The 12,767-nt window shown below is 37.8% G+C and overlaps 1 protein-coding gene across 3 annotated transcripts in view; it reads right to left on the bottom strand.

The window, feature by feature from the left end:
* Window positions 1-12,116, bottom strand: part of LOC124260762 — a 279,431-nt gene extending 267,315 nt beyond the window's left edge. The window contains exon 1 of one of the 3 annotated variants that reach the window (XM_046695080.1): window positions 12,050-12,116. The gene's annotated coding sequence lies outside the window, so the exon portion shown is untranslated. The remainder of the gene's footprint in view (window positions 1-12,049) is intronic. The other 2 variants (XM_046695079.1, XM_046695077.1) reach the window with 2 other exon arrangements.
* Between the last annotated feature and the right edge of the window lie 651 nt (window positions 12,117-12,767).

The raw sequence follows: 12,767 nt of genomic DNA, 5'->3' as shown, positions 1-12,767 counted from the left end.
TGAACAATTGTTTCTGGTTCCTTTGAACAAAAGGTGCACAAAGCAAATTCTTTAATACCAGTTCTATGTAAATACTTATTTGTAGGTATAATATTATATAGTATTTTCATCTGACACCATTTTAGGTTACTACTTCTAGTACATCTGTTTGCCATCATGTATATATTTTTTCATCATTTCACTATCATATTTTCTTTCAAAAAGACTCTCCCACTTTTTGTGTACATATGATTTTTCGTAGGTTGGTTCTAGAAGAGACAGATAAAAAGTATCTAAAGTACTGTCGGAAATAGAAAAAAAATGTGTTTTTCACATTTAGATCCACAATTTATGTAGGTAATATGTGAAAGTGTGAAATATCTGTTAAACTAAGTTCAGCCTAAGTACAGTCTCGGTGGTAGGGAGATAAAAAACGTAAAAAAAAAGGACTTTACTGAGGAGAGATTAGTGCAGAAATGAGTAATGTGGTTGTTTTTTTAAGTCCAAATTTACCTATTTGGAACAGACCTTGGCTTTATGCAAATTAGTGTGCGATGATATTGTATTACAAAGGACACTTTTTAAATGCCCATTTTGGAATAAGACTTAGCTTCATTAGAAACCATAGCTGACGTACAAAATAATATTTTTACTTGTGAAACTCTTAAGGATATAGCTACCATGGAATCTCACTACCCCTATATAAACAAACAGACATGGGGGGTCGTCTCAAAAGCAAAACCAGGACGGGTGTTGCAGACGATGGTTGGTGTCGGGCTTGGGGATAGAGATATCAGCTAAGATAAGATAATCCTTTAGGGGAATTAAACTGGGGAAGTAACAATTTACAAATAATATCCAGTCCTGTCAATCTTCGGGTGGCCATGCTACCTATATATTTTGAGACATTTAATCCGATGGCTGATTTAAGCCTTTCTATGGGTATCATACTGTTTTACATATCTCAACATAAATGTTATGAAAAAAAGACATGTTAGATGTTAATCAATTTTGAGACATATTCAACACACAAGAAAACGCATAGAAAATCTTTGAGATGACCCCTTGTGCCTGGACGACTGTTTTCTTGTTTGGATTCCAACTGTGGAAGAGTTAAATTATTTGTGGAATATTCTTCATTCGATCCATCCTTTGATTTCATTCACCATGGAATTCGACCATGAGATTTCATTTTTGGACGTAAAAATTATAATGCAAGGAGACCAACTGAAAACGGATATTTACTACAAGCCGACAGACACGCATCAATACCTGCAATTCACTTCGTGTCACCGGCGGCACACAAAAATAAAGAAGAGTGTGTACTATTGTTTCGCATGTGGACACAAGAAGTGTAAGATTATAAGAATTGAAGACATATCTTCAACTACAAGGATATCCATGTGGGGTAGTTGAAAATGCTGTTCAAAAAGCAGTAAAAGTTCCAAGAGAGAAAAAAGGTAGGCCGAACATTGTTGATGTGGTACTGCTCTGCTTGTGGTACTTCGGTATCCGTGGTTTATGAAAGATATGTAGACTAAGGTTTATTCTCTGAATATATATAATTTTGATAGTAACAAACAAGCCCATTTATATTGAAAAGGAGCCCTAAGGAGCCCAGAGATTCAGAACCTTAACCTGAGGGAATCTAGACTTGCTTTATTTAGGGCTTTAGCATTGCAGGGAGGGCTAGGCAGTAGGGAAAATAATGTGGTTCAGGGACTGTGAGACAGACTAAAAGATATGTAAAGAGGCAAGTTATACGTATGTTGTGACCTTAAATGTGCTCCTGTAGTGCCTATCTTTAGAATACAGCACCACAAACTTTAAAAATACGTCATAATACCCTTTTACGTAATGTAATGTGATTTTGTTCGAAAGCACGTCCTCGAAACAATGCCCTATGACGCCTGCATGGCAACACGGTTGTCTGGCTCAGCGAGTGCGTATAAGCTCCACTCACTGGTGTTTCATCTCTACGAGCTATGTCATTGCATAAGCCCAACGATGTTGAGAGTTTCCAGTAGTTGTGTACCGGCGGATGCGCAATATTTTGCAAGCACCAGTTTGAAATATTTTTCTTTTTTCACTAATACACTCATATTTATTTGTATTACGGGCTGCTGAGGTGTTATGTGTTGTGTATTTTGTATTTTGTAATTTTTAAATTTACATATATATTTTTGTCATTCAGTAATTTGCACCATTACATAGAAAAGTGTTTTATTAGTATTTTATTTTTCGAAGCGGTAATAATGCATTACACTAGACACGTCAGTCGTGTTTGTGCCGGTTCGGTCAATGCATTCTATTTATTAGGATTAATTCAAGGGATTAGGGCTAGGGCTAGGGCTAGGCTAGGCTAGGCTAGGCTTAGGGCTTAGGGCTTAGGGTTGGGGTTGGGGACCTATTGCAATATAGATCTAGTAGGTACATGTCCGGTGGTTCGGTCAATGCATTCTATTTATTAGGATTATTTCAAGGGGTTAGGGTTAGGGCTGAGGGTTTAGGGCTGAGGGTTTAGGGTTAGGGTTAGGGACCTAATCCAATATAGTAGGTACATGTCCGGTGTAATACGTGAGTACCATTTGTTGTTTTTCCTTTTTGCATTTTATGACTTTTTTCACAAAAACGGGAAACCAAAAACGTCGAAAGTACATTATGAAATGGGTTAATGTAGAAATTTTGGGCTAATGGAAATTGGCCTGGAATTTGCACTCAAGCCTCTTTCACACGCAACATAAATTTTGTAAAGTAATGATTCGAAGGCTAACTCACCCTCGTGCCGTCACTACACATGCTCATGTCTCCCTCGTTCCTTAGTGTGATCCACATTATCCTTACAGTGTTCCCTACATCACTTTTCAGTCACAAAATCACCGATTGATATAAAAGCGCGTCATTCATGCATACACCGTGAAATCTACGTCTGACGCCTGACGTCAACAACCCTTTTCAGGCATATCGGCTCATTCCACGCCACACGCTAATTTGTAGATTACGGAATGGGACGAGTGTGCCAAATGGCATCGGATCCATTCGGCAATTGTCCGTAGAATAAAATCACGAGACACCAAGTCTACCCGTAGCATTCGTAATTGTTCGTGACCTATTCGACTCTTTCCGTTCATTTCCGTGACGTCACGGGAATGGCTCGATAAATTTGCACATTGTGCAACAGTGTGGACGTAGCTCAGTCGGTTAGCTGTCGCGTAACAATCGGGTTCGCGTCCGACGGGTTCTCACAAACTGGTTGCTTGTCTTAATGACACGTGACCTACGGCAGGGATCTACCATTGTAGAATCGGTAGGAATGTTTTCGAAAATGCACTTACACGAACGCCGTAGAGCGCTTTCCGTCATATTGGATAGTGTTTACAAAATCACGTTTCGCGAAGGCCGGTATTGAGACGCCTATTACATCACGTATATTTCATATTCAGCTTCGAAAAATGCATAAATGAATTCCCTATACACTTTAGAATCAAACTGCAACTGGTCTTTGTCACCAATGCCAACTGTCTAGATAAAATAAGACGAAACATATTGGGTGTGAAAACGAACGCCTTGCTCGAAAGACTGCGCTGGTTCGAAATGTAAACAAAGACAAAAAACCTATTTTACACTGTGTAGCATTTTCTGAAATTTTCCAACATTCATCCGTCTATTCATTGCTTGCAATGGCTCAATACCTTTGGAATATGCATGGAAAGAGTATCGTAGCAAGAAATAAGAAATTATAAATAGATACAAAGCAATGATTTGATAATTCATAAGAAATTGTCAAAGTTTCCGTGCAGCGTGACGCCATGACTGATGCAAAATCACGCAGAACGACAACTGTAATCATCAGCATTTTTGGCTTCTTAAAAACATATAACAATACGCAGATAGTCAGAATCATTCTGATTACTTACATCTCATATTTATGTACAAACGATCCCTGAATCAAGGGAAGGGTCCTCGAAAAATCCTGTGTATCCTTGTCAGCAAAGCCGCCATTTTGTAAGAAATAGGTCATCGGTAGTAATGTCATACGTCAACATTGTTGTACATATTAGGCAATTTCTTTGAGGTGAAGGTCGGTTGAACAAGAGTAAACACAATAGGGCCCGTAAGTAGGTCACGGCACTTCGCGAGAGATTACGTTGTTTAGTACTTCCGGTGACAAACAACGTTTTTCGGCAATGGTGATAACACTGTTACATGGGGTATGCCGTGGATAATCATACTCGACACTGGCTGTGTGAATCAGAAACCTATGCCATGTAACAGACTATGGACTGCTAAAGCACTAAGGCAATGTTGCATGAATAGCACGTGAATATTTGCCAAACAGATGCAGAGTTGTCACAGCGTCGTCTTCAGGCTGGCCCATTCATTACTCGAGGTAAGTTTGTTACATGGATTTCTTTGTTTTCATTTAAAGGCTGGTATTGTTTAAGCATGGCACGCACCGTAAGGGTGGAGTTGACGGAAAGAGTTCCTTCCGTTCCCCCAACTCTAAACCTAGCCCTAACTTAAATTTTGGACTTTTAATCATTTTGTGTGTTCTCTAGTAATTGTTGCGTTTCGTTTCGTTTATAATTCTAGAATATTTATACATATTATTTGGGATGGGGGAACGCGAGGAACTCTTACCAAGTTGACATGTGTGCAGATTGGTGAATCGTTTGATTGCATTTGATATCTTACAGTGGCAGGCAGGTATCCGGTATAATGCATGTGTACCAAAAAAACTGTTAATAAATAAAGTATCTTGCAGTTGGAATTATCCAGAAGATAACTTAATGTGCAATGAAAATCCAGGTTTAATTCTAAAAAAATAAATGTAATGAATTAAATAATAATTTAATAGCGCGTAAACAATGATGATTATATCAACTTTGATTGATACCAATAGTTCTGAATAGGTGTCTCTCACAAAGGTATTCTGTAATATGAGCTTGATTAATATATTATTACAACTCCATTAGCATTTGGTTATGGTGCAGCATGTTCAGTTAAACATAACATCCACATGCTTAATTTATCAATAATATCTTGATGTCAACATTGTAAGGAACTGTTTACATTTTATTAAGTATATCATACTTGGTCTCACGTGTGTTATGTATTTTTTTCAGTTGGAACAGATGCACATCTTTGAGAGGAGAAAGGAGGAATAGACTTCAGTATCACCACAATTACCACTGACATCAAGAGCAACACAAACTGAAACAGACCTTTAGATTTCTTTTAACATCCGGTGGTCAAGCAATATACATTGCAAATGAAGAAACAGCAAGTCATTGAAGTGTTGTATATACAGTTATAAAACATATTAAAGTCCTACACATCATCCTTTGGACTTGCTGGAACAGGAAATGCTTGTAACCAGCAAGGTGTTGTGGAAAGTCTTGTGACATCTTGGGACTCTCAGATAATTCAGTGAGAATTTAGATAAGTGACCATGAAAGATTTGTATTCCAGATGATACTGTTACAGTATTTTGTCAGGTTTAGCATCTGGGAAATGCAAAGAATGTTTGATATGTTATCAGTAATTATGTCTTTGGAATAAAATTGCAGAATAGTTCTAAAACTTGTTTATTGTTTTTTAAGTGTGGATAAAGCAAGCACAAATTGAATGATTTGGAAGATTTCTGCTTTTAGCCATGATATTGATTGACAGTAAATATACAACGATGGATGTATGAGATTAGATTTTCAGTGTATATAGCAAAGGTTTCCAAGTGAGAGAGTTGGATTTTACACCGCTTTTAGCAATATTCCAGCAACATCATGCTGGGGAGAGCAGCAATGGGCTTCACACTTTGCACACGTGTGGGGAATCAAACCCGGGCCTTCAGTGTGACAAGTGTCAACAGTTTAACCACTAGGTTACCCTACTACTCCAGTTTCCATGAAAACAACATGCTTACCAATTAAAAAATTAAACTTGAGTCAATGGCATAGGCATGTAATTCTACATGACATGGAATTTTGTTGAAATATGAAATTCTTTGTTTTTATTTGCTGTAAGATTACAACACTGGTTCATAGCACAATAACCAGTACACATTATTCTTTTCCATTATTTTACAACATATTGGTCTAACTGTATAGTGGAAAATATGGAATGCCAGTTATCAACCTTGGCCTCATTGGCAGAATATTTGCAATATATAAGTTACGAAAAATGAGTGAAAAATACTTTATTACATGCCAAGTAATCATACTCATGCTGCTATCAGCCAGTGTCAGCAGAATCTACAGTCATGACATGTTATATATGCACATTTAGTTTCCCCATGTATTGATCAGTATATTTTACAATACAGGAAATGTCTTTGAGTGATTATTCCATATTTTGAGTGTATTTGGTCTTGCACTTTTGCCAATTTTGCTGTGTGCTGCTTCATATTTTGCTTACAGCATAGCAGAACCTTACCCCTGCATAACCAAGAACTAAGTAACACTCATGTACTTTAGATCATGTTACATAGTTCACCCACTCCAAGACATCTAGTACAAAGTGTGTTAAATATTGTCCAACAACCAGTTTTTATATATCACCTCTAAAATAATGTTTACATAATTTGATAAATAATTGTTTCATGATGAATATTCATATGGCTGAGGGTTTTCACATTTTTGTTTTGAATATCTGACAGTAGTAACCGACATAATTGTAACCATGCCATCAAAGTTATTTTGTCGAGCTGTTGATTGATTTGTGACACTATGACTTCTTGTGTGAATAAAAACGTCACCATAAATGGGAAAGTTCATATATTTATTAAAAAAAAGTATAATGTTACAAGAACTGCTATTTATTCCAGGCATTGGGAAAGACAGGGGCCATTTTGCACAGAATAAACATGCCCCATTAAAATTTTGAAGTTTACTATTGATACAAGGGCAGTGGCCCATTCTAAATTCAGAAAATGGCTAATAATCCTGAAATTGTCGAAGGTCTCCACCCCAATCCCTGTATTCAATATATCATTATCAGTATATTTACAGCATGGCAAAGAAACAATTTGACACATGCAGATCCCTGTCATCTATCCAAAGTAAAATTTATAATACATTTTCTTTCACATTTGCAAAACAACAAACAATTTATTTCTTGTATCTTTGAGTCATTCTGTCACCTGAACTTGCATACAGTCATCCCTTGGATTTGGAAGAGAGTAAAATTAATAAGCCTACCAACTAGTTTATAAGGTATTTATATTAGTACCTCAAGTATTTATACACATGCATTTTACATTGCATAACGCCAATTGTCTCTATTGAATATTTTGTAACTATTCCAATTAAAAACTATTTTTACATATCAATATTGATATTTGTTAGAAACTATTTGATCTCAAATAGTTCCTAACAAATATAAATATATTGGTTAGGTCTACTAATGCCTACAGTGAATAATGCCTACAGGGAATAATAGCTACAACGTTTGCAGTGACAGCGATACGCTTACCTGCACACAAGTAGATTGTTCCACTTAGTGTGCACTATTGCCTACAAAGGGATTAGGGAGGCCAGCAAGGAGAGTAAAGAGTAAGATCAAGAGTATTAAATCGTTAGCTAGCTTATGTTTTGATAATTCCATACGCATTTAGTTCTCACACGAGAAGGAAATTGAAGAGTAAAGTAATTAATAGAGAGATTATTAAAGGGAGAAGGAAATGTATTGCTTTAAAATTGAAGAATAGAGTAATTAATTGAGAGATTATTAAAGGGAGAAGGAAATGTATTGCTTTAAAATGCTTGTGATACAAATCTTCATTGCAAATCATGGCAAATCCCAAGAAAGTCGAATACTTCACATCACAGAAAGGAGGACAGCAGGTACTCTTGGAGGGATACCGCTACAGACTCAACAACAGGCGACAGACGTGTGTACACTGGAAGTGTGTTCAAGGTGGCTGCTTTGGCAAGTGTACGACAGTCGGACAGTTTGTTCGGAATCAGACCCCACACAACCACCCACAAGAAGACCAGGTAGCCCTGAAGATTGCCAGTTCCCTGAGGCAGCGGGTACAGACTGAGACGACGCCAGTTCAGGTGATCTACGATGAGGAGATTTCCCGACTTGACCGAGGTGAAGCAGCAACAGTCAAGTCGTTCCATTCTATGAAGAGTGGACTCTACAAGCAGAGACGGAAGATGATGCCGCCACTTCCCCAGACGCTCAGCGAGGTGAATCTACCCGACTTCTTCAAGGAGACTACAGATGGACTGCCCTTCCTCTGCATTGATGACGGTGATGATGACAAGATTCTCTGCTTCGCCACAAGTGACCGCCTGACCCTCCTGCAAGAAGTGGACACCCTCTACATGGACGGCACCTTCTACTCCTGTCCTCCTCTCTGGGATCAGCTGTACGTCATCCATGGCCTAGACAGAGGGAAGATGACCCAGTTGGTCTTCTGTCTACTGCCGAATCGTCAACGCCGCACCTATGAACGCCTGCTACGTCTCCTCAACGACAAGATCCAGCAGACAACAAACTACTATGTGAAAGATATGAATAAAGTTTAAGAAAATTAAGAAAATATGACAACAATGTGAAAGATATGTATATGAATGTACATATGTATATGAATGACCAAATAAAATGTCTCTCAACATAGAAAGTTACTGTTTTCTATATACTGTAGGCATTAGTGCACTTTGAAATAGGACCATGCCACTTTATTGAAAGGTTGAAGGCAGGTGCAATCAGCAGCACTGGTGCGTAAAGTTGTTTATTTAACACTGTAGGCATTATTCACTGTAGGCATTAGTAGACTCCACCCGCCCGCTTGTCACCGGAAATCTAGTAGCGGAAGTAGCGCCTCGCGAGACTTACGGGCCCTATCGCCCAATCCGTCCGATTACACTGTCGGCATTATGATGTATATTTTGCGGATAGTTCAGACACTTTTTCATGAAACTGACTTCAGTATCTACATTTAGCCTTGTTCAATATCATATCATACGGTGTATTATTCTTTGAAAGTTTTTGATCGTTTAAATAATATTTAAATAAGAAATTGACACATTTAGTGCAGTACACCATATTCTAAACCTTTACACAGGTGTTAGAAGATCAAACGTAGCCATAACTGCAACTGCTTTTAGTTCCTATGATGTACAATATTCAATGCTTTTGAACTAATATTGCAGTTTCACATGAACAGGTTAATGGACGGCGATTTAATTCAACCTTATAAGTAAAACTGATAATATTTAATGAACATGATTTATATATGTTATGAAATGTACATGCACCCATATTTAAAGGAATTGTCTTGTTCTTTGCACATTTTTGTGTCGTTTTATAGAGAAAACAATGCTGTAAATTGATTGGCCAGGTGCGCGTTTGTCGGAAACGTTTTATGATCCACTATCATTGTTTTCGATAATATAATCAATTCATATTCGATTTAAAAATATTGTGATGACAGGATATCAAACTCTTACTATATTTATACGAAAATTGTTGAAAAATATATAAACCATGTCATGTCTTAATTTGGACAAATCTTACATCCATATTCTAATATATAGTACGTACTAGGTCCATATATAAAGCTATCTTTTTGCATCTTCCGTTGCATACTTATGAAGAGAAATAGCTACATAATCATAAACAAAGAAAATTCTTATCCTAAACAAAATATTCGGGTGTTGTGAAATGTTATTTTTCATTTACGTTAAATTGATGCCAAACAGGTGCGCGTGTTGCTCACAAAAAGATACACAGTCAAACCGTCTAATTGTTGATATATTCAGGACACTATTTAAACGGGAAAATCAGTCATTTTATGTTTTGTCTAATTCTGCCACAGAAGCCGAGACCTTTCACACAATTAATGGAAATTTGGTTAGATATGTACTAATCAGCATACCAATGTCGTCTTTTTCCGACGTCGCAAAATGCATAAAACAAGCAATGACGTCAACTAAAATGGTGTATTATTTTCAGCAATTTCATTACATTTAAAGATATGGCTAGTACTCTGGTAATAACGATGCAAAATTAGTCAAAATACATCTACACAAACAGGACAATATGGGAATCTAAGAACTAACTTGTATATCGGATAGGGCCATCCAAATCGTTATGACGTGCTTTCACATGTAGTACGTTGTCATCTTTTCTTATAAATTGTGGGGCGGTGGGGTAGCCTAGTGGTTAAAGCCTTGGCTCGTCACGCTGAAGACCCGGGTTCGATTCCCCACATGGGCACAATGTGTTAAGCCCATTTCTGGTGTCCCCCGCCGTGATATTGCTGGAATATTGCTAAAAGCGGCGTAAAACTAAACTCAGTCAGTCAGTCTTATAAATTGTGAAACTACCAAAGCGTATCCGCTCACATTGAGGAACTTTGAATTGGAATAGTTTGGTTCACCGTATACAAAAAATAACGAAAATATAGCGTCCGTATCCACAACAAATACTCTCCATGTGATCTGAGTTACATTGACCTAGTGTTAAGCATAACTGAGTTATGCCCCCTTATCATTATACGTGTATGACCTCTCTGTCGTCGTTTGACGTCGTAGAAGAAAATCCATTTTTGACATTTATTGCGAGTCATTTTTAATGTTGAGCGTATAATGTTATGCATAAGCACATAAACCCAATTCATATATACTTATGTCGTTCAGATATCAGGCTGTATTTTCTTCGCTCACACTTTCCGTAAAGATGCCAAATTACAAAATTCGTAGCACAGTGCTTTTATCGGTGCGCAATAAAAAGCGGAGAAATATACTGTTTTTCACGCATAACGAAAGATTTGACAACATTTAGCAAGGTCTATTTCTCAAACCGAGGAGGTAGTTGCACTTATATTTATACTAACGGATAGGAAATTTAATAGTCTACATTTCCATTTCTGTGTAATTGTATTGCCGTACGTAGATCCAGGACCACGCGAGCGCAATTCTCGCACAACGTTCACTTTTCAAAGCGTATGAAAATGTGCGCCTGAAAAAAAACTCGGCATCAAGGGGGTTAAATCCCAGACACCCTACAGTCACCCCTTTGATAGAAAAGGAACCCAATTCGTATCGACTGGTCATATATTTATAGGGGTGGGTTTGCTGGTTGGAACTGTATCACGTTTTGCTGACAAATAGCATTCTTGTTAGATCTAAATTATATGGCATTTTCTAAATTTATTTTGTCCTCTAGCGGTGCCTCCGTTTCGCTTGATTCTTCTTCTTCATCTTCACTGGAAGATTGTCTTGCAAGATGTAAAATCGGATCGTATTGATACGTCTAACATCCATTTCAGAAATGACACCAGGAACATCTTTTACTGCTTCAGAATCCATGGACACTGTTATGTTGTGAGGTAAAATCAAAGAGGAAGCCATCAGCAACAGGCACATATGACATCATGTCACGTGATACCCCGCTGCTAATTAACTGTCAGGTATTTCCGTAATTGGCGGAAATACGAGTACGGTTTTTGTGATTTTATTGCTATTTTACAAACATTTGTTCAATTTTAATCACAGGTGACTTATAGAATATTTTTACAATATATCAAAAGTTTTGTTTTCGTTCGTATTCTTCTTAAGGGACAGCTCATTGAATGACAGCATAAGCATAAATGATGGGGATGTGGAGTTTAACTACTAAAGTGTGGCAGTGCGGGGGAAATAGTTCAATGTTTTATAACTGAATAACACTTGAAGAATATTTATGAACTTATGAACAAAAGTAAAGTGTGTTATGTGCATCTGACACTATGGATATTATGTCTACATTGCTTTCAAAGAAAGCGTTCTATTTTTAACTTAGACATATATATCCACCGGTACCTTTTGATCTTGTCATGGGACTATTTCGAAGTGTTGTTTTTTTCATATGAGTAGTTCTTGAACACATGTGGAAAGTATGAGTTACAAGATATTAAAGCTGACAGATGGATGATATTTACATAACTTGGATTGGGGGTACCCATTGTAAGACAACAGAATACCGGTATTCTGTATGTACCGTACCCTTAACACACATGCAACAATAACACATTACTTTCGGGTAGAAAAGTACCTGCGTCACAGATTTTGAAGCTTACCTGACAGTCCGAGGTTTCTGTCGAGTCGCTGAGAAAACGTGACGTCACTAGAAGAACGTGTGACGTCATATACACCGTCATACAGTATGTGATGTCAAAAAGGGTGTGTGACGAAGGTCCTCCGTAACGCAATCGGGTTCCCGGCTCCCTAATCACCACACCATAGGAGCGGTGAACGGCAGGAAATATTTCATAGCAGGAAGAGAACGATTTATCACGCGAGAGGAAAGCAGGTTTAATTTGTAGGTGTAGGAAAATTGTCAATATCTATATTTGTATAGGCCACACTGTCCCCGGCTACGTGTCCGTTAAGATGCATAAATATATCAAAGTTTAGGTATCATTGCTGTATAGACGAACAACAAAATACACCAATATTTAGCGGAATTATCGAACTAACTTTGTGCCAAATATGAATGCTTAGTGTTGGCCCGTTTTCGAGCTTACATCTTTGAAAGACCAACACCAACAGTGTTTAGTTGGGTGTGTGAGCGTCCGTTGGGGGGGTACTCTCGGATGGTGAGTTGAGGTGAAATTGGGTTTTACGTCGTGCTTGAGAATATTTCGCTCATATGACGACGTGCATGCGTTTGTATCTGTATGTGCGGCTGCTTGTACTAGCCCAGACTGAAGCTGGTTTTATAGTGCTAGCCCACTGAGATACCATGCCGCAGTGAAGCATGACTATCCCACTCAGACACATTATACTGACTCCGAG

The sequence above is a fragment of the Haliotis rubra genome, unplaced genomic scaffold, assembly GCF_003918875.1.
Source record: "Haliotis rubra isolate DU_JTF1 unplaced genomic scaffold, ASM391887v1 Scf774, whole genome shotgun sequence".
NCBI classification, from domain to species: Eukaryota; Metazoa; Mollusca; class Gastropoda; order Lepetellida; family Haliotidae; genus Haliotis; species Haliotis rubra.
The sequence above is the reverse complement of the archived record's forward strand: the minus strand, read 5'-3'. Positions and strand labels throughout refer to the sequence as shown.